This window comes from Nanorana parkeri, unplaced genomic scaffold, assembly GCF_000935625.1.
Source record: "Nanorana parkeri isolate BGI_ZX_2015 unplaced genomic scaffold, ASM93562v1 scaffold24, whole genome shotgun sequence".
Lineage (NCBI taxonomy): Eukaryota > Metazoa > Chordata > Amphibia > Anura > Dicroglossidae > Nanorana > Nanorana parkeri.
The window spans coordinates 932,065-956,568 of record NW_017306292.1 but is presented as its reverse complement, the minus strand read 5'-3'; the positions used below and the strand labels follow the sequence as shown (position 1 = coordinate 956,568).

At 40.0% G+C, this 24,504-nt stretch overlaps 1 protein-coding gene across 1 annotated transcript in view; it reads left to right on the top strand.

The window, feature by feature from the left end:
- The window catches only part of APBB2 (amyloid beta precursor protein binding family B member 2), a 274,931-nt gene that overhangs the window by 103,296 nt on the left and 147,131 nt on the right, over nucleotides 1-24,504 (top strand). The gene's annotated exons all lie outside the window — the stretch shown is intronic.

Below are 24,504 nucleotides of genomic sequence, written 5' to 3'. Positions count from 1 at the left end.
CTGAGACCCTCTGCACCCCTCCTGAGACCCTCTGCACCCCTCCTGAGACCCTCTGCACCCCTCCTGAGACCTTTCGCACCACTCCTGAGACCTTTTGCACCCCTCCTGAGACCCTCTGCACCCCTCCTGAGACCCTCTGCACCCTTCCTCAGACCCTCTGCACCTCTCATGAGACCCTCCACACCCCTCCTGAGAACCCTGAGACCCTCCACACCCCTCCTAAAACCTTTTGCACCCATCCTGAGACCTAACGCACCCCTCCTGAGACCTAACGCACCCCTACGTGCCATTTCACCTGGACAATTTTGTAACATCTAGAGATTAATCCCCTTAGAGTTTTCTTTGCAAGGATACCTGAAGTGCAGCCTATGAGGGGTCTACGCGGCGTATACCCCTCATAGGCTGCAGTTGAGGTTTCTTTGCAGTTCCAACAATTTGTAGCTCAGCAGCTAAGCAACTGACTCTTGCAAGCTACATGCGGAGTTGGCAGCTTCAGTGTAAAGTCTGTGAATTGACTGAAATTCAAGCCATGGGTGGCCTTGCTTGAAAAATGTTAACTGAAAAATATAAGGAGCTTGGCACAAAAAAATAATCTCCTGAACAGTAATTGCAGCCAACAAGCTTCCGGCTGTCAGAAAACAATAGTCAAGCAGGGGGGAATCAAGTGATTTCTCTCATTGAGACCAGAAGTCATGATGTCTCACCAGATTTACTTATTTTTTCAATTTTTATCATTGTAAATTGTATCTCTTGTTACTAAGACGCATTTATTCAATCATCAGTTCTATCTAGTGGCCATAATGTGGTATTTTCCTTATTCACCGCTGCCCATAATGTTTAAATTAAATGTTTAATTAGCGTTAATTCACACAGAACGCATGTACATGCAGTTTTGCTTTATGAATAGCAATGTGAATTGTTATTTAAATAGACCAGTTTGTGTTTGTAGATAGCCTCAAGTGTGAGATCTACTGTTTTCTTACCTAAAAACCTACCAACAAACTTCATCACTGAGGTATGATGAGGTATTATATTCTAGGTAAAGGGCAGCAGCTTCACTTGAGAAAATGTCTGCCTTCATTGTGGAGGTAAATTACATTTTAAAGCAGAGGTCGGCAACCTCTGCACTCCAGCAGTTGTGATACTAATGAGGCATTGTAAGACTCTAAAAAGGCATGACTCCCAGAGGCAGAAGCTTGATGGAATTTGTAGTTTCACCACAGCTGAAGTGCCAAGGTTTCCTATCCCTGTTTAAAGGTTGGCCTTGGTCATGTAGGGGTTAAATTAGGTTTGCAGATGAAATGGGAATGTCCTTTGCCTACTGTACGTATAAAAGGCACAATTTATGAGCTGCTGCAGACAGGACTGCTTCCTGGAAGCATATTAGCAGCAAGGGGCCAGTATAAATCAGTGCTAAGCTCTTATCAAAACTTGAAGAATTTGGTATGTAAGGAATTTTTTCATTTTCACAAATTTTCAGTAACTGTTTAACCTCAGGCAAGTGATAACAGCAACAAAACAGAAGACGTTAAACATGTCTGCACCTGTCTAGTGCCAGAAGACGGTATTATTTTACACGGAACTATTTAACTCAAGAGCAAGATCTTTGTCCTGGTACTCTGGGCAGTACCACATCCGTTCTTAACAATGTGAGGATTACAAAAATAGTATGTTGTCTAAAGTTAGTGCCGTTCCCTCACCCGACATTCATTATAATACTAAAATACACAACACCAGTTTTAGTCCAAAGGGCCTGTGTCAATAAGTAAAAATCATACTTTTCTCTTCATTCTACAGGCAATTGTTATAATATTTTTCTACAGTTGCATTCCAGTAGTTAAAGACAAGTCTTCGGTCTCCCGGGGTCAGAAGCTAATTTTAAAAGTTGTACTTAAAGTAGAAAGACAAAGGTCTGTGCAAACATAACTGATCTAGATTGTTAAAGAGACCCTGCCACCAACTTTAAAAAATTGCACAGAAAAAAAAAAAAATCAAGTATTTGAAATGCTGAAGAAGGTTGAAGATTAAGATTGTTAAAGAGACCTTCTCACTAACTAAAAAGATTGCATAGAAAAAAAAAAAATATTTTAAATGCTTTAAACCCTTTCACTGCCAAGGCCTTTCTTTAAATTTTTTGCACACGTTATAATCCACATTTTAGGTCTGAAAAATACATTTTCTGAAAGCAAAGACCCTGTAAAATAAAGTGTTGATGTTGCACTATATATGCACAACTCTTTATCAAATACAAGCATTTAGTAAAAAAATCACATCATTTAATATTTTAGTGCCCAAAAACACAATATAACACCAATTCTTCTATATGTATATATAAAAGATGAGGTTATGACGAGCAAATAGATACCCAACATGCCCAGGTTAAAAATATTGTGCGTCCGTAAAATGGCAACAAAATACGGTACCCCAAATTGTCCATAGGCAACGTTTTAAAAGGCCATACAGGTCATCATTTTAGAGATATCCAGGAATATTGGCTCTAGAATGATTGCCTTACTCTGGCACATGTGGCGATACCTAAAATGTGTAGCGCGATCTTCGTTTTCGTGTGTAGGTATACCCGACACATGTTTACGTTACTGCGGGGACTTAAAAATGTTTTTGTTTTATTTCATATTATTTTTAACTGTTTTTTTAACATAATTGTTATCACATAGGAGGCTCATAAGCCCCCTATGTGATAGCATACTAGTGGTGCCAAGTACTCTTTAAGTTGGCATTAGGGATCTAATAGACACCTTGTGTCACCATTCCACTCCAAAGAAGCGCAGATTGCTCTGACTTGCGTTGGTGGCAGCAAAAGGGTTAAATGCTTAAAGTAGTATTAATGTCTGTTTTTTTGCCATATATCTACTGCTAATAAGCAGTAGACATATGCCCCAACATAAAAAAAAAAGTTGGCAAATACCAACAAACTTACCTGTGTCAGCATTTGCCTCGGGCGGCTAATTCCAGGGGAGGCGGACGGGCTGCACAGAAACCGGCAGCCTGGCTGCCTAATGTGAACAGGGAAGAAGCAGCGGGCAGGAGGAGACGGGGGACGGAGCAGCAGGAGGCGAAGACAGAGGAGATGGGGGCATAGATGGAAGAGGCGGGGTGAACACAGAGGAGGTGGGGGAAGAATACTGCAACGGAGGGTACGGCAATGATGGATGCGGGAGGCGTCGCCGAAGCTCCAGTCGGGCGGCGAAGCTACGACGATTGGACGCCGAGGCAGCAGATGAGGCTGGGTTTCCAGTGCCAGGTAGGAGGACGACTGATCTAGGAGGGCCCAGCATAGATTCTGGACAGCCCACCACAAATCTCTGCAGGATCTGTGGGGGGTTTTGCAAGATCCGTAGGGGGCTCTGCAGCCTGCAAAGCCCACCACAGATCCTGCACAGCCCCCTTGAGATCCGGCAGACTGCAGGGTCTCAGAGGGTCTCTGCAGGATCTGTGGGGGGCTTTTCAGGATCTGTGGTGGGCTTTGCAGGATACTTCAGCCAGGAACAGTACTTCTTTCTTCCTTCTCAGACTTCTCATGAAGGACAGGTTTCCTCACCCAATTATTTAGGACATTATTCCTGCACGTAATAACAATGGCCACACACGCAACAATTTTTATGCAATGTCAATTATTTATAAGCAGCTTTGTCAATGTCAAAAACAACTGAGTGGGTTCAGGCAACCTATCATCAATGTTTTAGATTATTTCATGTTATCTATAAAACAGTTTAGGGTAGGTTGCATTTATTTGCTCGCTTTCGCGATTAAATCTGGTTAAAGTTGGCTGAAAGTGGTTGAACTTGCCTGAAGATTGCCATTTGTGTGGCCAACATTACTCTGAGTAGGTCAGGGAGGGATGGAGGAGAGTCCACACTATGGGGTAGCCCTCCTTTACCAGTCAGTGATGAGGCAGCAGATTGATAATAAAGCATCTTCAGTACATCTGTACAGAATGTAGGAATGCTAAAAAAAAGTAAGTTTACGCTAGAATGGGTCCCCAGCACACTTTCAAGCAAGCATCTGTTCCAGCTACTCGGGTTAAGAATGGAGGTTTTTTGTTGCATACATTTGCAAATACACATGTAAGCCACACTGCTACATCAAGGCACCTCTGATAACTTTGGTTCCTAAAGCTGGCCATACACTTGGCTGCAATCACTGTTTGACCAACAAGTTGTCGAATGGAGTTCTGCCAGAAGAGCCCCCCACAACTTGATTTTTGAACAGTGTATGACCAGCTTAACTTTGAACCATCTGAGTTTCCCAACTACGGGGCATATACAGTATATAGTAATGCAGGCACACCTGGATGTAGCCCCGTCCTCCCTAAAGGCACAGCAACACAACAGAAGCCCAGACATCGCCTTTGCAAGGCAGCTAAAGACTTCCAGTGTGGGTCTGGACCAAATCTAAAAAAGCAAACATGGCAGTCTATATTAGTTGTTTGAAACTAGCAAAAAGGCAGGACAGGTTCATATGGGCAGGACAATATCCAAAAGAGTACAAGGAGGTTCCCAGCACCCTCTTAAGCTAGCCAATAACAGAAAACAAATCTGTTTCTATTACGTTAAAAGCAGAGCTTATAGTTGACACTCTATGGGATATATGCACTATGGGAAGAAGACAAGCAAGTGGAGGTAGTGTAACACTTTGGGCAATGCTCTGCTGGGAAAACTTGGGTGCTGCCATTCATGTGGATGTTACTTTGACACGTACCACCTACCTAAACTTTGTAGCTGACCCCTTCATGGAAATGATATTCCCTGATGGCAATGGCCTCTCTCATTGCACGGCAAAAATGTTTCAAGAATTGTTTGAAGAACACAACAACGAGTTCGAGTTGCTGACTTGGCCCCAAAATTACCCAGATCCTAATCCAAGCGTCTGTGGGATGTGCTGGAAAAACAAGTCTGATCCATGGAGGCCCCACTTCGCAACTTTCAGAACTTAAAGGATCTGCTACTGACAACCTGGTACCAGACACCACAGCATACCTTCAGAGGTCTAGTGGTGTACCTGTCTCAACAGTTAAGGGCTGTTTTGGCAACAAAAGAGGGACCTACTCAATATTAGGTGGTGGCCATAATGTTATGGCTGATCGGTGTATATTTGTATATACTGTATAATCAGCACAAAAGCCTAGTTTCAACATTTGAGGATAGAATCAGAAGGTTTTAGCTGCATATATTTGCAAATAAAAGTGACCCCTATAATGTGTGGTTCCTAAACCTGAAGCTCACTATTTGAGCTTCCATCTAGGGAAATATATATAGCAATGAATCCATTGAGGAGAGATATGCCCCATCCTCTTTAAAGATACAGCAACACTACAGAAGTCCAGACTCCCTCAAGGCATTTGAAACCCCCCATTGTGCGTCAGCACCAAATCCAACAAAGCAAAAATGGCAGCCGTTCAGATCAATTTATAACTAGAAAAACATATGTTTGATTTTTAAATTTGGGCACCCCGACAGACAGAACAGCTGGATCAGGAGGCTCACACTGCTGGTCCTCCTTCTTTCAGACTGAGGTCTACTCTGCAGGGAATTACAGAAGCTAATATATTGACTTAGTCAAGCTGTTTTACCTGCCAAAGTATTTATATTTCTGTTACTCCGGTTTGAGAATTACACAGCTCTGCTATACAGTAAAGCCCTGCCTTGAACCAGAGGGACCTGATCTGTCTATCCTCCAGTTTTTCTTTCAGTTACAAGTTTCCCCCTGTCCACTCTTACCCTGCGAATGGACAGTGAAAGGAGAAGCAGCAGACTGATGAGCTCATGCCTTTGCTCTCTCCTCTTATCAGCATCATCTCCTTGCACTGCAATATACCTGTTTGGCCCCTGGTGCTGCTTCTCCCCCCCCCTTCCCCCACCTCCCCTGAGCTGCCCAGGGATTGCAAGAAGCTGATACTAAATTAAATTTAGGCACTTACCTTGCAATTAAAAGACTACATTTACTGATGTATTAATGACTACAGCGCTGCATTAATCTGTGTCTTTTATATCTGCTTGGAGCTCAGCATTAAATAGATGGTTTCCAAACAAGTGATTTTTCTATGGTTTTTTTGTTGGAAACAGCAACATGAATTCTACATTAAGTGATTTCTACATTGTTTCAGCCTATCCTACAACATTGTGATCTTGCTGCACATGTATCAGATTCACTTTATATAGTAGAGCACTATCCTGAGCATGTCTAGATGAGTATTTCATGCATTCAGTGTCTAGTTTGCAGTGTAGTTCTTTCCATGGTCACCGTGCCAGGCTTGTTCTTGGTGTTGCTATTAATGATAGATTGGACTGAAGGGAGGGACTGTGATGAGAAGAGCACTCTCACTAATAGAACACATCCACTAAATCAATTGAGCCCAGTGCTGCAATGCACCTTCAGCAAGAAGAAGGTTAGAAGCTGTGAGAACAATCTGATATTTTATTTCTATTGCTGACCCATGAAATGTGTTTCACGTCTAATAACTTTCATTCTGCATTTACATAAAGAATCATCAGCAGAGTGCGTTAAGCCTGTGGCTTGCCAAGTCGAGGTACATTTCAACTTTTATTTCTTAATGTATAAATATTTATTGGCTGGGTTTGCAGTGGCGGTTTCTGTTCATTAAGTAAACGCGGTGCTGTTAAATTCAGTGTCCATCTGGAAGCAGAGATGTTAATGTATAGTACAGGCAGTTTAAGGCAATTGATGATGTCTTAGTCGCTGCATTGAATTTATTCTTTGCAAAGCTTGTGTCCTGAACAGAACCAGTCGGAAAATACATCACTGTCTCAGAGAAATCAATTAAGCTGTGATGTGTTTGCACACAGGGCTATAATTCCTTTATTGCTCTCGTAGCTGGAGTTGGCTGGTGTAGGCGGTCTTTCTCTTGGACAGCAACATGTGGAGTCTGCGAAGACTTCTTATTATTGGGGAAGGTAAAGAGCTCTCCTTCATTAGCATCCCTCAACTCCTCCTTTCCAAAATCAGTAATGCTCCCAAGCCTAATTAGGATACCGGTGGACCTGAGCACACATCTGTGTTCTGTTGAATGCTAGCTTTGGGATATATACCTCATGGATGGGAGGAATGAAGCTCATTGGTGCTACCTGCCCTTTAGCTAACAAAGGATGCTGATAGCAGGACAGCTAGGAATACACCAGAGAAAGGACAATAGTAAGTAAGCTGCACCTCCCTGCTTTACTTGTTGCTTCTTCAACTGTATCTTTATTACATGTGTTGTGGGTTTAAGGGTGCTGCATTGAGGTTAGCATCATGAAGGATGTAAAGTAACAGTATTGTGATTTTATGCTGTATGAGGTTGCTGACTGGCAGGCTGTGTATTATTGATCAGTGCCAAAGTTAATGTACAGAAATGCTGCCTAGTGGAAATATGGCTTGATAATAACTCTAATGTAGCTTTGTTTGTATTAGGTCGGTGTTTCTATTTTTTTGCTTTGTGATTTCAAGGAATATTACATAAGAGAAACATAGGCCCACATAACAGCACAGGGCACATGAAGGGAACCATTTTAAGGTTACATTCTACAATTAAACAAAATGAAAGAGCTAACTGGTCTAAACAATGATTTGTATATATGATGCAGTGAAGAAGCTGTTATAATTGAGTGTCAATTCTATATCTTTCCTGGCTCTGAGGGACCCTGATAACATCTAAATGACAACCTCTCTGACTCATAAGCCTGAAAAATTTAAGCTGGTAATACACCTATCGTTTTGTTCAGGGTGCACTTATTGTTCGGCCGAGAATTTTTAAACTGACTCCATCGACAAAAGTCGATTGAATACATTTACGTTTGTGAAATGGAGTGGTGCCAAGGGGGCCACACACTGGTCAAATTTGGAGCGGTGCATGGTCAGCCTAACTCCAAAGACATGCTGGTTTATCCATTGACTCCTTTCCATATTGGTCCTAGTTTGTATATGTTTGCTTGTGAGATAGGGACCTTAGATTGTAAGCTCCTTGAGGGCAGGGGGCCAGGGCTGATGTGCATATTCATTATGTAAAGCGCGTCAATTGTCAGCGCTACATAAATACCTATAATAAATAAATAACAATAAATCAAAGAGGTTGTTCAAGGGAGAGTTAAAACATTTCTATTTGCTTACAGAGAAAAGCCATTTAATGATTTCGAACCCCCAGTTCATTGCCTTCCATTGAAGAGCTGAGGTTTGTGTCTGCAGTCTCAGTCTTTATCTCAGACCATCCATGCTAAGATGGCTGGCTATTAACGTAAGCACACTGGATTATGACTGCTTATTTTATAGATGAGTGATAGCAATACCAGATAATGTATGTGCTTTGGAAGAAAAGTAAGCACGAGCAATCAGTTGCTGTCGTTAAATAATTTAATTTATACAATTTCTGTTGGGAAGTACAAGTTTTATTAACAAGAGGGGCGCTGTTAATAGAAAGTTAAAAACTGACTTTATGTAAGGACAAACTCAAAAGAAAATAAATTAAATATGTTAAGACATCTAAGGCGGGCAATAAGAGATGAGAACAAGAAAAAAACTATTCTGGGGAAAAAGTAACCTAGGGAAACATAACATGTGTAGTTACAGAATGTACAAATATGTGCACTTGGTACTTTATTTATTTATCTGTATTTATATCACATACTTGTACCAAAGGTTGGAAAGTTTTTTTTTTCTTAGCTATTAAATCTCACCATATGCTCTCGGAGCATCAACTTCTAAAGGCAATGAAAATATCTACTTTACCTATGTGTCCCACAGCTCACATGTAGAAGCAGACCCCAGCTCACACGTAGAAGCACATAGGTATCTACTTTACCTACGTGTCCCACATCTCACATGTAGAAGCAGACCCCAGCTTGCATGTAGAAGCACACAGGTATCTACTTTACCTATGTGTCCCACAGCTCACATGTAGAAGCAGACCCCAGCTCACACGTAGAAGCACATAGGTATCTACTTTACCTACGTGTCCCACATCTCACATGTAGAAGCAGACCCCAGCTTGCATGTAGAAGCACACAGGTATCTACTTTACCTATGTGTCCCACAGCTCACATGTAGAAGCAGACCCCAGCTCACACGTAGAAGCACATAGGTATCTACTTTACCTACGTGTCCCACATCTCACATGTAGAAGCAGACCCCAGCTTGCATGTAGAAGCACACAGGTATCTACTTTACCTATGTGTCCCACAGCTCACATGTAGAAGCAGACCCCAGCTCACACGTAGAAGCACATAGGTATCTACTTTACCTACGTGTCCCACATCTCACATGTAGAAGCAGACCCCAGCTTGCATGTAGAAGCACACAGGTATCTACTTTACCTATGTGTCCCACAGCTCACATGCAGAAGCAGACCCCAGTAAAAGCAGACATTTAGGTTCCCCTTTAATTTAAAGGCAAGAACTTTTTGTTTTGTTTTGGGTAGAGAAGGAAAAAGGTAAAGCCCTGATTTTTATTTATTTATTGCTGTTTTGTACTATCAGGGAGATACTCTTTCACTTCCTGTCTTGATACACAATAGTAAATAAAAGGAGACCTCTCCAAGGTCCAATCAATGCTCTGTTAGACAATTGTCACTAGGATAAGTGTCCCTATTTTGCCTCTACTGCTGTTTCAGTGACTCATAATGTTAATGAACTCTAAATTTTAGATTTTCCATCACGGAGTCCTAGTGGCTGTGGTTACCAGGACAAAGCGTGAGGGCAAATCTCCCCATTGGGGGCAAAGGCAGCTATAAAAACAGTGACGGTGGTTCCAATGCTTCCCTGCCCATTTGGATTATTTCATTGACCAGACTACCGAGATTTTCTAAACCTCCTTTTTTCTTTTTTTGTCGTTAGAAAATCTTGCTTTGCACTGAAATAAAGGTTTAATGTATCTTTACTCATTCTGAGAAGAGTAAATCCAATTTCTTTCAATTTCATTGCCCCGCTTATATTTGGCGCACTTTCACAGTACATTTACTAGCGTTATTGTACACAGATTTCAGGCACAGAATCAGGTCAAACACAACATGCTTCTTATAGGAAAGAAAATGTTTATTTCTTGGGATTGCTGAATTTGGGATGTGTTTTAGAAGACTTTGATTTGCATGGAGGAATAAATGTGGTGCATATCAAAAGCAACAAAACTGCTAGTATACACTGCTCCAAAAGATCCATTAGAATGTAGAATCTTCAGAAATACTACAGAATGACATGTTGGAAGCTAAACACCAATGTTCTTTTACAAGGGTCCTGTCCACAGAGGGTACAAGGTCCTCTAAGCCCCTTCAAGACTAATGCCACCGTCCAGAAGACCCTGCGTAATCACCATAGTATTCTATACTGTCCCTCTAAAGTGAATACTTTTTTCCGTACATCATACCTAACATGGTTGTTGGCAGAATAATTGTAGTAAACGGGTTACTAATATGTTGGCAGTGCATTGGATGAGTACAGTATATGTAGAAGGTGAATAGTTGGTGTTCTTTTTGATTGCCCCACTATACATCATTTTCTTTTCATCTGCTAGAGTGCACAAAAAAAGAGCTGCTTTCTGGCAGTTAGAACACTCATGTTCTTGGCTGGACTTCAACTATTGATCTGAGTTTATCATAACAAATGAAATGTTATTACTTTGGCATAATTGGTTTTCTCTTTTTTCAGCAGCTTTTTCTTAAACTTTTTTTGTATATTCCTTAATTCAGACAGGGAGAATGACAAATCATTTTGCTCACAAAGTTTCCTCTCTCAGGGTGTATATAAAAGATAGGCTAGTCTCACTGTCTGCACTTCTTCACAGGGACCCACAAACATTAGGGGCCCACCTTGGGAGCCAGATGGATAGAATTAGACTCTTGCAGTTCACTGCTGTTCATCAGGGCAAAGTGACCAAATAGAGTAATAATAATGCTTAAACGGAATGGCCTGTGTGGCCTTTTCGCAATATACATGATATAAATAATCTTATTTAAAACTTTTCATTTAAAAAAACATGTTTTTGTGTATAGTTTGTAAATATAAATGTGGGGAGCCATATTTGCACATTACATAAGCAGGCTCTGCTTCCTGATTTGCATTACTACACAATAGTTGTGCTTTACTGCTGCTTCTGACAATCTAAGTCTTTGAGTCAGCTGACTCCTTTAATTTAGTCATTGGAGTCATTATATGAGCTTATCTACCATGCCTTTGGTGGAAGTGAGGAGAAAGCTTAAAAACTATTAAATTAATCTGAAATATTATTTTAAGATAAACACCATATTAGGAACTTAAAGCATGTGCTCCCTGAAAATACACTCTAGTTTATCTTAAGGACTTGTCTACACTAGAGTTTGCATTTTGTTGCTGCTGTTATATAGACTCGGGTAAAAGGGAGCCTATAAGTCCCACCCAATAGCACTGTAAAAATTAATGGATTATATCAAACTGAACCGTAGGGTCCTTCTACACCACCTGCTGCGCAGATCTCATAAAATAACATTATTTTTTTTAATATATATATAACACAGATGACATTTCATTAAGTTATATGGGCACAGTGTGGTGCAAAGTGGTTGTACTATTCCATAGAAGCCATGGTTTCCATACAGTGATCTGATAATGGCCTCCTACATGATTGAAACGGCTGTATGCAGTTTGGAATAAATTATTCTAAATTCATGCCGTATGTGCAATAGACCAGCAGTTCTAGATAAACCTTTGGCCCTTAGACAGGGATAGGCAAACTTCGGCCCTCCAGCTGTTGTGAAACTATAAATCCCACAATACATCTGTGAGTCTGGCAGCAACACTTGTTGCTGCCAGACTCTTGCAATGCATAATGGGATTTGTAGTTGCACCACAACTGGAGGGTCGAAGTTTGCCTTCCCCTGTCCCAAGGGTATGAAGACATGATTTGCATGCCTCTTACTATTACCCTTAACCACATTTTTTCTGAATTTGTAATAGAAGTGATAACATAATTAGTGGAGAACTTTTTGATTCATATAAGCCCACCTTTCTATTATCTCCCTGATTATAGTTTCTTGTTAAAGCATGTACAAATTATTGAAACTTTCATAACGGGATAAATTGTTCCTTTAGGATGCATCCTTTGGTTTAATTTGTTTCTGCAGCCTGCTCAAAAAAGTTCCTTGCAAGGGGGTACCTGGCTTGCTTATGACCGGTAGCTTCAGACATCAGACCCTCCTGCTTCATAGTTGTAGTTTACATCTTCTCTTGCTGAAGCAGCTGCTCCTAGTCCTAGTCGAAGGGAACAATGCTGGCCAAACACTGTGAATTTCTTCTGATTCCTATGAATCAGCTTAAATTCTAACTGTGGGTGCTCCTGCTGGTACTGCATGGCTCGACAAACTCTGAGTGTGGTGGAAAACTGTAGGCTTATTCATCAAGTTTTTTGTTTTTAAATATCCCAACAACCAAATGGCATCGCCCACAAACAACCAGTACCATTCCAACATCTCGAGGTGTCTGTAATGTCTAGTCTTCTGGAACTGTCCTGGGTTTAAAAAAAAAATGCTTGGTTTTGTGGTCAAAAATGAGCTATAAGCAAGTATGTTTAATGGGTCTCTGCCTTGTACTATTTGCTAAAGGGAAATAGACTGTTTTGCTTTGCAAGGCAATTTTTACCTTAGCTTAGTGGATGAGGTTAAATGTGCTGACATCCAGTCATGTGCACGCCGTATAGCCAAAGTCATTACACTGTACAGTATATTTACAATATCAAAAAGTTTATTAATTCCAAACTATGACCATTATTTTAAAAATACACGACCACAGGAACCCAGGGTATCTGTTTGTATCAATAGTGTACCAACATGAAAAGTATCCAAAGATTGAACTTCCAATAGCCTCCAATTTAGGGGGTGCACTAAATGTCCAAAAATGGTTAGAATGCTTAGGATAATCCACTTGTCCAAAACTCTCACTGATTGAAAGTGCATTTAGATCCAATATCCGAATATTTATATTGTCACCACTTTCTCAACATTTATAACCTTAACAGATACTTAGGCTATGTGCATCTACACTGAGTGGCCAGATTATTATGACCACCTGACGTTTGTAGGCAAATGAGCTATAATTAGCTGTAATTTCACGCTGAAGTTGCTAGAGGGCCAGACCATTATAAATAGAGAAGCAGGTTGTTTACCACGACAGTAGAAGTGATTTTTTTTTCTGAAGAAATGGGTAAACAACGCGATTTAACAACCTTTGAAAGTGGGATGATTGTTGGCGCTCGGAGCCATGGAGTGAGTATCAGCAAAACAGCAGAATTTGTTAAATGTTCAAGAGCAGCTGTTGTTAAAGTGTTTAAAGACTGGACTGTCAGCCGAAAATCTGGGTCTGAACGTGCGAATTGTGGCCGTCGGCGACTAGTCAATGTTAGGACAGAACGGAGAGTGGCAAGACTGGTACAAGACAACAGAAGGGCAACAGTGCAGTGTCAGATTCCTCGCATCACCTTTCAACATCTCGTGGAGTCACGAGGCGGCCCAACGAAGTACTGATGGCGTGGTCATAATAATCTGGCCACTCAGTGTATATTCCAAGGAAGTAGAAATGTAACCACAGATTCAGTCCACAATATATCCACATAGATAGTCCTTGTAAGAGTTTTATATGATAATGCAGAGGCACGCTGCAACCACATATGCATGTAAATACGCATATGTGCATGAAGGCCAGTCTTTTATTCTGCATGTATCAGCGATTAGCCATTTTTATGGCTCTGAAACGTCCCTGGTTAGACAGATGAGGGTGGGACTTGATTTTCTTTTCTTTTATGTTTTATTTTTTTCCCCTTTATCAGAGATAAATATTTCCATAATTATAGCTGCTATTCTCTGTAATTGCTTAGAGATGTCAACTTTGCCAAACATTTTAGCAACATAACCATCAAATGATTTGTGAATATTATCAATCACTATTGTTTATTTGATACATGCATTAAATTGTTTTGTTTGCCTTTCAAGTAGGGCAGTTCTCATCTTTTGTTGTGCATCTGAGCTGATCCAAACTAAGAAAAGTAATCAGATCTCATAGAGCTGATTGCTATAATTTTGTTCTCTTAGTCTATTGTAATTAAATATTGTATTTTTTCAATTTGTAGGCTGTCCTGCAGAGAGCTAATCATATTGTTTCCTTCCCTAGGGAGCCAGGCTGCGTATTATGAAATCAACTCTCATGCTCTCAGTTATATGAAGTCTCCATTAATAAGAAGCATTTCTAAATGACTTTGTATTTTAACAGGCCTGCTTAATGGGGAAGGAAAAGATGGTACTGCAAGTTGTAAAACACAACTACCTCCAACCAAGAAAAATATTGTTATTATAAATATTTCACTTTTACTCATATGGAGTTAAATTAACAGAACTTCTCTATAAAACCTGTCAGGAGCATGCTTTTTTTAGTGACTCTTTTAGCAGATGTAAAAATCTGATAATAATGGAATTACCTTGGCAGGTCTGTAGTGGTGCTTCCAAGGTGTACTATCCTAATTTCTGTCAGAAAACTATAAAAATGTATTTAAAATACATTTGCATGCAGTACACACGTTTGCATTAGCTGGGGTTAGCATTGCTCAACAGTGCCATGAAAATTGCATGCACCAATCAGACTATGCAATCCCATTGATTTACATTAATTTCCCCAGCCAGGGAATTCATGATGCTAATGCAACACTTGGGTTGGTTTATTAAAGCAGTAGAGATGTTCTATGTTCACTGATCTTCGTAAATAAGGTATGTTCTCTTCAATCATCCTTTTACACGTAAATAAATATATATTTTTTTAATTTCCCTTGCACATGATTGGGTATTCAAAGTAAATACAGCTTCACCTTATTTACTAAAGCTGGCAATACACTAGTAGATTTCCGAACGAACGTTCGTAGGAAAGATCTTTCTTTACCACCCGATAATGCCATTAGACACTTGCAGGGTTATTCACAAAGCTGCCGAGGGCAGCCGAGTGAATAACCCACCCGAAGTGAAGTGAGCCGAATGATTCAGGCTTCACTTCAGGCTTCACTTCAGGCTTGTACAGCTGATTTCAGCCGTACATCTGCTGGCTTGGGCTGCACTTCGTTTGTGCCGAAGTGCAGAAGGACTTCGACTCAGCCGATCCAACATCTAGATCTGCTGAGCCGAAGCTCTGGCAGCTCACTCGCTGCCGTTTGCCCCTATTCGCAAAAGGGCCAAACGGCAGGGAGTGAATAGCCGAATGCTGCCGATTGGCATTCGGCTCGGCTATTCTGCTCGGTACCTCCGAGGTACCGGGCAGAACAGAATAGGAAAACAATAAAAAAAGTAGAAAAAAAATGTTTAAAAATGTAAATAATAGTATTAAAATTTAAAAAATAAAAAAAAAAAAACAAAAAAAATTGGGCGGAGCTAGCAGTGGCAGCTAGCACCGCCCAACTGTTTCCTAGAGTCTTCTAGCAGGTCCCGGCCAATGAATAACAACTGGGCGGAGCCGGCCGTGACGTCACGACGGGCTCCACCCAGTTCTCCTTGTTTAAGGACATGTCAACGTCCCCCGGTCATTTGGGTAAGCTGATCTGTCATTACAACTGGGCGGAGCCAGCTGTGAGATCACGGCTGGCTCTGCCCAGCTCTCATTTGCGAGGCGTTCAGCCCCGCTTCGGCTAAGTCGAGCCGAAGCATATGCTTTCGGATTGGAGCTACGGCTGATCCTTCGGCTAGCTTTGTGAATAACCCCCTTAACAACCCCTGTTTAGAATTTTGTTGGTTTGAGAAAGAATTTTCATCCTGCTCCTTTGAGGTTTTTCGTCACTACAGTCGAAATCGATCGTCAATTTGACCCCATCAACTCATAGAAATTCGAACAAAAGATTTTTCATAGAAAAGTTCTTTTGAAAATCTAAGCAGTGTATGGCCAGCTTAAGCTTAGTAAACATTGACTTTGGTGAGTAATTAGTCTCTACTACTCTATAAATTTACCACAGAGATTCAGTAACAGGGGCAGAAAAGAATTTAGACCCTGTGTAAAACCTTAGTCAAACGTTAAATGTACTATAGTAGTGGTAATGTATAGAAATGTGTCATCATCCTTATGTTATCCTAAACTAAGACATTGTTTTCCATATAAAACAAATTGTAATCCTGCAACAGGAGTGTAAGTGAGACTGCCTTGTTTTACTACGGAATGGAGACTGGTCACTTTGCAAAATGTTCATTTAGTTTACTAAATAAGTTGAAGCTGTGTTCACTTTGACTATCTAATCATGTACATGGGAAATTAAATAAAAGGATTTTTACTTTACAGGAAACTGGTCCACACCCTCTTATCTCTTCTACTTCCTATTATTAGTCTGTAAATATGAAAAGCAAGCTCAGTAATCAATTATGAGGAAAACAAGTGTAAGGCGGCAGACTAAACATTGACTTCCCTGCTGATGTTCAATGCTTAGAAGTCTATAGGGTCCATTCACTGTGATTTATGAATTAATAGCATTTCTTATTATACCATTATGATTTTTATCATCAATATGATCTCTTCATAAGCATAAATATCATATAGCGGTATGAACTGTATTGTTTCAAGATATGAATATTTATTAAAAACAAAAATGTATATATTTATGTATTATAAATCGGTATTTTGATCTTTAACAATCCTTTGGTTATTGAGAGCACTTTTGGCCATCTAAAGCACATGTTATTGCACAAAGATCTTAAAACATGTTATAAATCTCTGATGGAGCTGGGAGCCATCCCTTTTCTGTGGAGAAAAGAGAAAAAAATGTCCTTTTCGTGTCCCATTTTACAAAGAGGCAGATAAGAAAGAGGAATGTAGTAGGTCTGGGCAGTTCAGTAATGCTGCAGATAATGAGAAGATTTGAGCACATTAGGAAACGTTTTGGTGGGGCGTCTGCTCTTCTGCAGCCACAATGAGATTTTATTGCAGTATGCCTAAATTCTGAGTTATATGCAAATACATAATTTTCTCAAATGTAGTTGACTACATCAAACAAGGTGATATTTATGAAAGTATGACCATTGATGAGTTCTACTGCACATCATTGATCGCCATGAACATTACTAAACGTTGTGCGCCCTTGGAGAAGACTCGGATAGTAAAGAAATCATTGGTATCTGTATCATTATCTATACCTCATTAAACAGCACATTTGTTTACAGCCAAGGTCATTATGAAGCTGGAAAGAGTCCAAAGATCAGGAGGGACATAATGAGGTGGATGCATAGTCTCTAGTAAGAAGTAAAGCAAGACAATTTTATGGAGAATACTCTTAGGCTGGGTTCACACCTGAGCGTATTTTTTTCTGCTCATTTTTTCACGTTTTTTAGCGTGTTTTTCCGTTCAGTGAAACGCGGTATGATTTTCTTTTTCTCCTTTATTTTCTCTATTTAAAAGAAATAATTTTTTAGTTTCACTTTTAAACTTCCCGCCAGCTCAGCCCCCCTGCGACGCGGCTGCTCGCAAGGGATGGAACCCGGAAGTCGGCAGCCGCCGTAGGACACATCGGGGATCGCGAACAAGGTAAACCTGTACGCTGTATTCCCGAGTGTGGCTCGGGGTTACCGCTTTGTTAACCCCGATCCACACTCGGGAATACCAATGTAAACGCGCAGCAAAACACCCCAAAGAAGCTCCTGTACTTCTTTGGGCGTTTTGCAGCGAGTTCCTACGTGCTGTAAAACGCCCAGGTGGGAACCATGCCCATAGGCAATCATTGGTTTGCACATGTTGAGCGTTTTACAGGGCGTAGGAACGCGCTGTAAAATGCCCAGGTGTGAACCAGGCCTTAAGTTGCCCATACACCTTACGAATATCGGCCGATTTTCGTATGCGATCACATTTTCATCCGATATTTGTGCGGTTGTTGGGCAGTGTGCAACCGCAAATACTGTACAATCGATCGACTTAGAAAACTTTGGTCGATCGTACAATTTCCACAAGGTTGGTGGCGTTTCCGTACATCAACATTCATACGATCTACACTGCAGATGAAAATATGTGCAGCCAATTACCGCAATTCGTTCAGGTGCTATCTTCTAATTACCGCTGATCCAACCTTGTGATAATTGGGGCAGGATGGGGCCGCTGTACGAAAATCATCGGACGAAAAGTTTCGTCTGATGATAGCAAGGGCAGCTTTACACAGGACATGATTGCTCCCCCGTCACTCAGGAATATCACAGACCAGGGCAGAGCTTTGTGGTCATATTGAAAATAACATATGGGTAGGTTGAATGGACTTTCATAAGATTGCAGTGTACCCTGGTTACAACTAGCAGTTTACAAATTAGTGGATTCTGTTCATGTCCTTTGTTGTAGTCTTTTTCTTTCCTTTTTTCACTGCCACATTAAGGGGATTCTTGACAAATCAGAACATCGACTTATCAAAACTGCCATTTCCCAATTGACATAATGTATAACTGTACCAGGCCAGAGACTCCACTTAAGTAGGGTATACATAGGTAGATTTTCGAATGAACAAAATCAATTTTGGAACATTCGTTTGACTTTCTAATCGTTGGTGGGATCAAATCGATGATCAATTCGTACAACAGTGAGGAAAAAATTCGAAGGAGCATTGTGGAAAATGTTTCTTAATCAAGCAAAATTCTGTGAATGTGAATAAGGTGAATGTGGTTTTTGTTCAGGACACTCCATTCATTCCAAAATCAAATGTTAAATGAAAATCAAATTAAATTTCGAAAGACGATTGCCAACTCTGATGGCATTATCGAACGTTCCCATGGGATTTTTTGTATGAACATTTGTGCTCAAATCGACCCGTGTATACCCTACTTTACAGGTTCAGTTTAACTCATGTTGAACTAATGTGGGGCATGTGGGCTTGCGGTGTGGCTGCTTCTGTCAGACTTTTCTCGCACAGATATTTGACTTTGCTAGAGAATCCCTTTCAAAGCTAACAGAAGAAACTGTTCAGCCTTCGTCTTTAGGTGGTCCCACGCCATTTTTGTGTACATATTTAATATCTTACATCATACATCTTGTGGGTCTTGTCAGATATGTTGATGCTGATAGCGGCTTGCTGTAGTAATTCTCAGCATGGGGCTTTTGAATCTGAAAAATAGTAAAAAGAACAAAAAGTTACCTCCAACATATTCATAACAATAAAGCAGACCTAACACATGACCCCTACAATAAGCTCATAGTTCTCCCAACACTTAACACTAAAAGCTTAATTTAGCCCTAAACTGAAACCTTTAGAGCCCATTCATATCTATGCTTTTTCACACACATGTACTTTAATGCCCATTAACACATGTGGAAATTTGCTATTGTTTTAATTCTACTAGCTCACATACAACGCACCTTCCCAAAGCAATAAAAAATGCAAGAACACAGGAAGGCATAGATTTTAAGCCAGCCTAAGGCTGAAAGCACATTGTTCCGTGTGGGTTACAGTGCATGTGTTAAAATACAGGTGTAAATGTGGATGGGTCTGTATTGTTTCCCTTTCACACTAAACGGCAACCCATAGATGTGAACCAGCCCCACAGGAAAAAATTGGATTATTACTTGACATTAATTTTGCTGTATGAAAACGGAAAAGTGTGAATAGAAATGTAGGAATAGATTCACACTGTTCCATGTGTGTTTCAGCGAGTGAGGTAGTGCACAAGCCTAGGTGTGAGTGGTCCCATACCCTAAATTTAATTAACACTTAAACCCTAAAATGCATTAATAAAAAGCTGCCATATTATTTATTTACGTATTAATTATATTTGAGATACTAAATTATTGGGCAATAGTGATATTTTTTTCAGATTTCACAGTTCACATTTGCATATAATACTTCATTTCTGTTAAATCCCTAAGGGATTACGGTGTCATATGAAGTTAACAAAGAATTGCTTTTTTGTGAATCTTCTGGCGCCTCTGCCAATGCTCTGCCTTATCAGTTTAATCTAATTTATGAGCCGTTCAGTGAGAGTTCACCTCAATTCATGGGTTTGTGGATGTCATACTGTCCTTTGATTCTAATCATTGTAATTGAGTTGAGGACATGGCATGTGCTTCCTGTAAACTACTTATTTCTTATACATAGCAGCATAAATTGAGTTGGAAGAGGGTGGGTGAATACCCCGGGAGACAGAGATTATCTGTGAGGACAATGATTGGGAGCTCCAAGCCTGGTTACATTCTGTACCATATCTCAAATTGAAACATGGATTTTATGAATTTTTCACTGCACTGCCAGAACACAGCTTACACTTTGAGAGTCAGTATCATTAACATAGGTATGCTTTAATACTACAAAAAGGTAGAACTCCAATATAACAATGATATAGATCTGATCAGAGAATGAATAGGTTTTTTGAAAGTAAAGCAGTGTCATGCACTAGCAAGCAGAGTCATCTATACATAGTTGGGGTCTGTAAATAGACCATCCTTGATACTTTATCTCATACCCTGTCCACCAGACAAAACTTTCAAAAAAGGACATTCTTTAGCTTTGCTATATTTATCACAAAATTAGTTGTTGCTTGTATATAAAATCAGTAAAATAAACTCTTTGGCATGTGAGATGTGCAGCACCAAGGACCATTCACCAAGATACAAGCTAGGTGACCTTTGTCTCAAACAACAACAGTGTGGCCTACAAAACCCTTCACCAATCCGGAGTCTGCAGTAATGTATTAGATATACATACCAAAAGAAAAACAAATGCTTTTAGACTATGATGAACCTTCAACTCAAACAATGATATATCATGAACTCGTACTCAAAATTTCATCTGTGCAGTAAAAGTAAAGCACGATATAAGCAAGCCATTACCCCCTTAATACTGTTTATTGTACAAAATTATTATGAATTTACCAAGGTATATAAGAACCCATAGAAAACAGAAACCCAATATATAAGTGGGAGAGCTCTCCTGGGCAAATGATAATACTGTCAAAAGATAAGAACTACACAACCACTAGATGTAATAACTAACACTGTCCTCATGGTTGATGTTTATCTACCCATAAAAACTCCTTAAGGAATATGTGCAACAGGAAGTCTAAACTGTAATTTCAGATATCACTGTATGAGCTAAAACATCTAAAATGTGCTAAATTATGTACAGCTTTCAATCATCCAGCAACATCTACGGGGACAATAGGGAGGTTCACCATTGTTTAAGTGGAGATCCGCTTCAATCATGCATGTACACAGTTCTTAATGACCCAATTACATAAAGTGCATAACTGAAAGAGTATCTATACAAGTGTTATTAAGGTTTAAGAGTTCATTTCATAGAGTTACATTCATATGCAAAGTTATAAGATGTGAAGGAGCCACGTCAGTGCACATAAAGTGATATTTACGTTTAAGAGTTACACTTAAAGATGGTAATAATAGCTCAACTTTATTGCTTGGTTGTAGCTGGAGCTAGTCACAAATATTGTATTTTATTATCTAAGAGGAAGACAGATGCTTTATGTTAGATATGTGTATCCATTATATTTCACTGACCTATGTCTGTTTATTGCTACGTTTTATATATATATACAGAATTACGCAGTCTTTGGCATTTGCAAACATAGATTACACAAAAGGAAACAAAAAAAATAATAATAGTGAAGTACGTTGTCATGCAAAATAGAGGCCATTCTACTTCCATGCACACTAGCATACACTGTGTATGTGAAAAGAAAATATCAGCTTATGGTAAAAATGGCAATCTCCTGTTCTAGAGCGTACAGTTTATAAAGAGATAACGTACAAGGGGGATTCCTAAGCATATAGGAATGCATCCTAGGTGTGATCGACACAGTAGGGCTTGGTGGTTTTAGTTTAGGAAATTATATTAACACAGTGGCTTTTACTATGCGCCCCAAAAGTGAATAACTATATGATGACTTTGTTCAAGTTAATGCTCATAGATCAAACAATCACCATGAGTCATGGCTCTACACATTGTGTCACGTGTCAACATGTTGACAATTTTTTCATACTTTGTCTCAATGATTTTAGGTCCTAAGGTACCCAATGACCAACTCCTAGTCCCCGTTCACACCTCCGGCATTTGTAGCTCGTTTTTGTCAGCACCGAAAAGCTTCGCACAAGCCTATAAGTATGCGCCTCTTTTTGGGGAGATCAGCGCGATGTGACCTTTTTCCCTATTCCTAATCCCGCTAATCTGCCCAAAAAAGAAGCTACCAGCTTTTTTCTCAGTGCTACTCTATGCTGAGACGTGAACGGAAACTATAGAAATCAATAGGATTTCTTCTGCGGAGCTGTTCCCTGCTGACAAATACGAGCTACAAATGCCCTGGTGTGAACAGGGACACAGAGATGATGACATAAATGAAATACCCAGTTTGTTACAACAGTGAGAAAGGAATAGCCACCTTGGGCAGGTATGGTGTGCTCTAACTGATCCTCTTTGGGATGATAGAGTCCTTGGGTTTGGGCATTGGTGTTGAGATCAATCCTCCAACCTTGTACTATAAGCAGGATGAACAGTATTTACAGTTTACACTTGATTGTCACATGTATATGCACACTTAACCATTGCAGTCCACTGGCTTAGGTAATTTACATTAATATACATTCATATTACTTATTGGTTAATGTGTATGATACTTGGTTATAATAGTGTTCCTTACTAGTGTCGCCAGGCAGTGTGTTGGTTTTATTATTGTGTTATATCTTTACAACAAAGGTTGTACTTTTATAAGAACGCAGCTTTAATCATATCACATACTTTAGTTTTTTGCACTTAAATACAATTTAAATACATTAAATACAATTTTTTATTGCTTATTTTTTCAATGTTGTGATTATTAACCATGGTATTGCCCATATGTGAGGTGAGAGTTTGATGTTTTTACTTGTGCAGTTAGATAGACTTTGACTGTCAGCCATGGGCGATATGTTTATCTGTCAGACCTGTCCTGTTACTGTTGGACTGTGTTGATCACAGGACATTCTGGGTCATCTGATATCCTGGAACTTAATTTAGCCAGTATGCAAGGTTTGCACATTCATCACATTCACTGCTAACCGGTATTTTTATGTTTGGGGTAAGTAGCACAGTGTGGCACCCTCTTTGGCAAAACGAGGATATAGTAAGAAAAAGAAGAGAGAAATATAAGGGGGTCAAGCTTGGTTGTTTCCCAGCCAAGTGGTGCATTGAAGAACTCCTAATTATGCATCAGTCTAGGTGGAGTCTGCAGAGAGTGTAGCTTTAGGTGCTCCTTAGGAACTGAAGAAAGTAAGGTAGACTGTGAGCCAGAAGGTTTGCCAGAGAAGCTGTGCAGTATGGGGCAAGCTTGGTGTTAGCTGCTGGTCTGTATGAAGGTTGATAAGTGGAAATATGTCATAAGTAGAAGACAATGCCAGGTACTGGGAGATATGGTATGTAAATCCACTACAGCATGTACAATGTCCTATTTGTATATGGTAAGAGACATTTGCACAAACTAGAGCAGGTATCAGTCTATTACCAGTTCTGTGTACTCGTGCCACGTACTTTTTACTTTATACTTTTTAGAAGGAGGTCAGCCCTCTTACCAGGTTACCTATCATTTGTTTTATATTGCACGGTACTTCAACAAGTTTGCATTCAATATTCATGTGTGGGGATTTTTTTAAATGTGTTAAATGTGTTGGGCACAAAATCAACTTCTGAGTCCATGTCATTGCCTTGGGTTACAGGAAGGAATGCATGTGTGGAAAATGGGCAACTAAAAATTAGGGATGTACCGATACATCAGCCGCCGAAACATATCGGCCGAAAATGGCAAAATGCCAAAAGCAACATTTTCTGGCCGAAATAGCGGTGCATCCGTTCTTTCTCTCCACCCCCCTGGGCGCTGCTCTATGTCCCAACGGGGAGGAGAGAAACTGTCACAGGAGCCCGAGCGCTGCGGGAGAAGAGCACTGTGAGCGGCCGGCGTCTCTCCTACCCGCACCGCTCAGCATCGGGAGAGTGGTGTGGGCGGAGACAGCTTGCAATGCTGTCACAGGGGCCTGAGCTCCGCTCGCTCAGCCTCCTGTGACAGCGTGTCAGGAAGGAGACGAGTGCAAACACTCAGCAATCAGTGATCGCTGAGTGTTTGTAAATAATTGGAGACATAGTATGTTTACTATATACTCAATTATGAATGAATGGAAAGCGATCTACATCACCTCCTGTTCATTCATGATTGTGGTTATAGTAAAAATACTATCTCCTCAAGTTATGAATGAACAGGGACACTCAGTATAGAGGATTCCTGTTCATTGATAACAGGGGATACAGAAAAAGAGATAGAGCACTATGTGTCCTCAATCTCTTTTTCTATTTTAAAAAGTAAATATCAGGGGTCTGTTTAGACCCCCAATATTTCCCCAAAGCCCATAAAAGTAAAGTAAAAAAATTCAAATATTTAATAAAAATTAATACATTAAATGTAAATTTTTTTTGAAAAAGCTAGGAAAAAAAAAAGAATTCGGTTTCGGTCTGACTTTTTTTCCATTTAGGTTTCGTTTCGGTTTTGAAATTTTCATTTCGGTGCATCTCTAC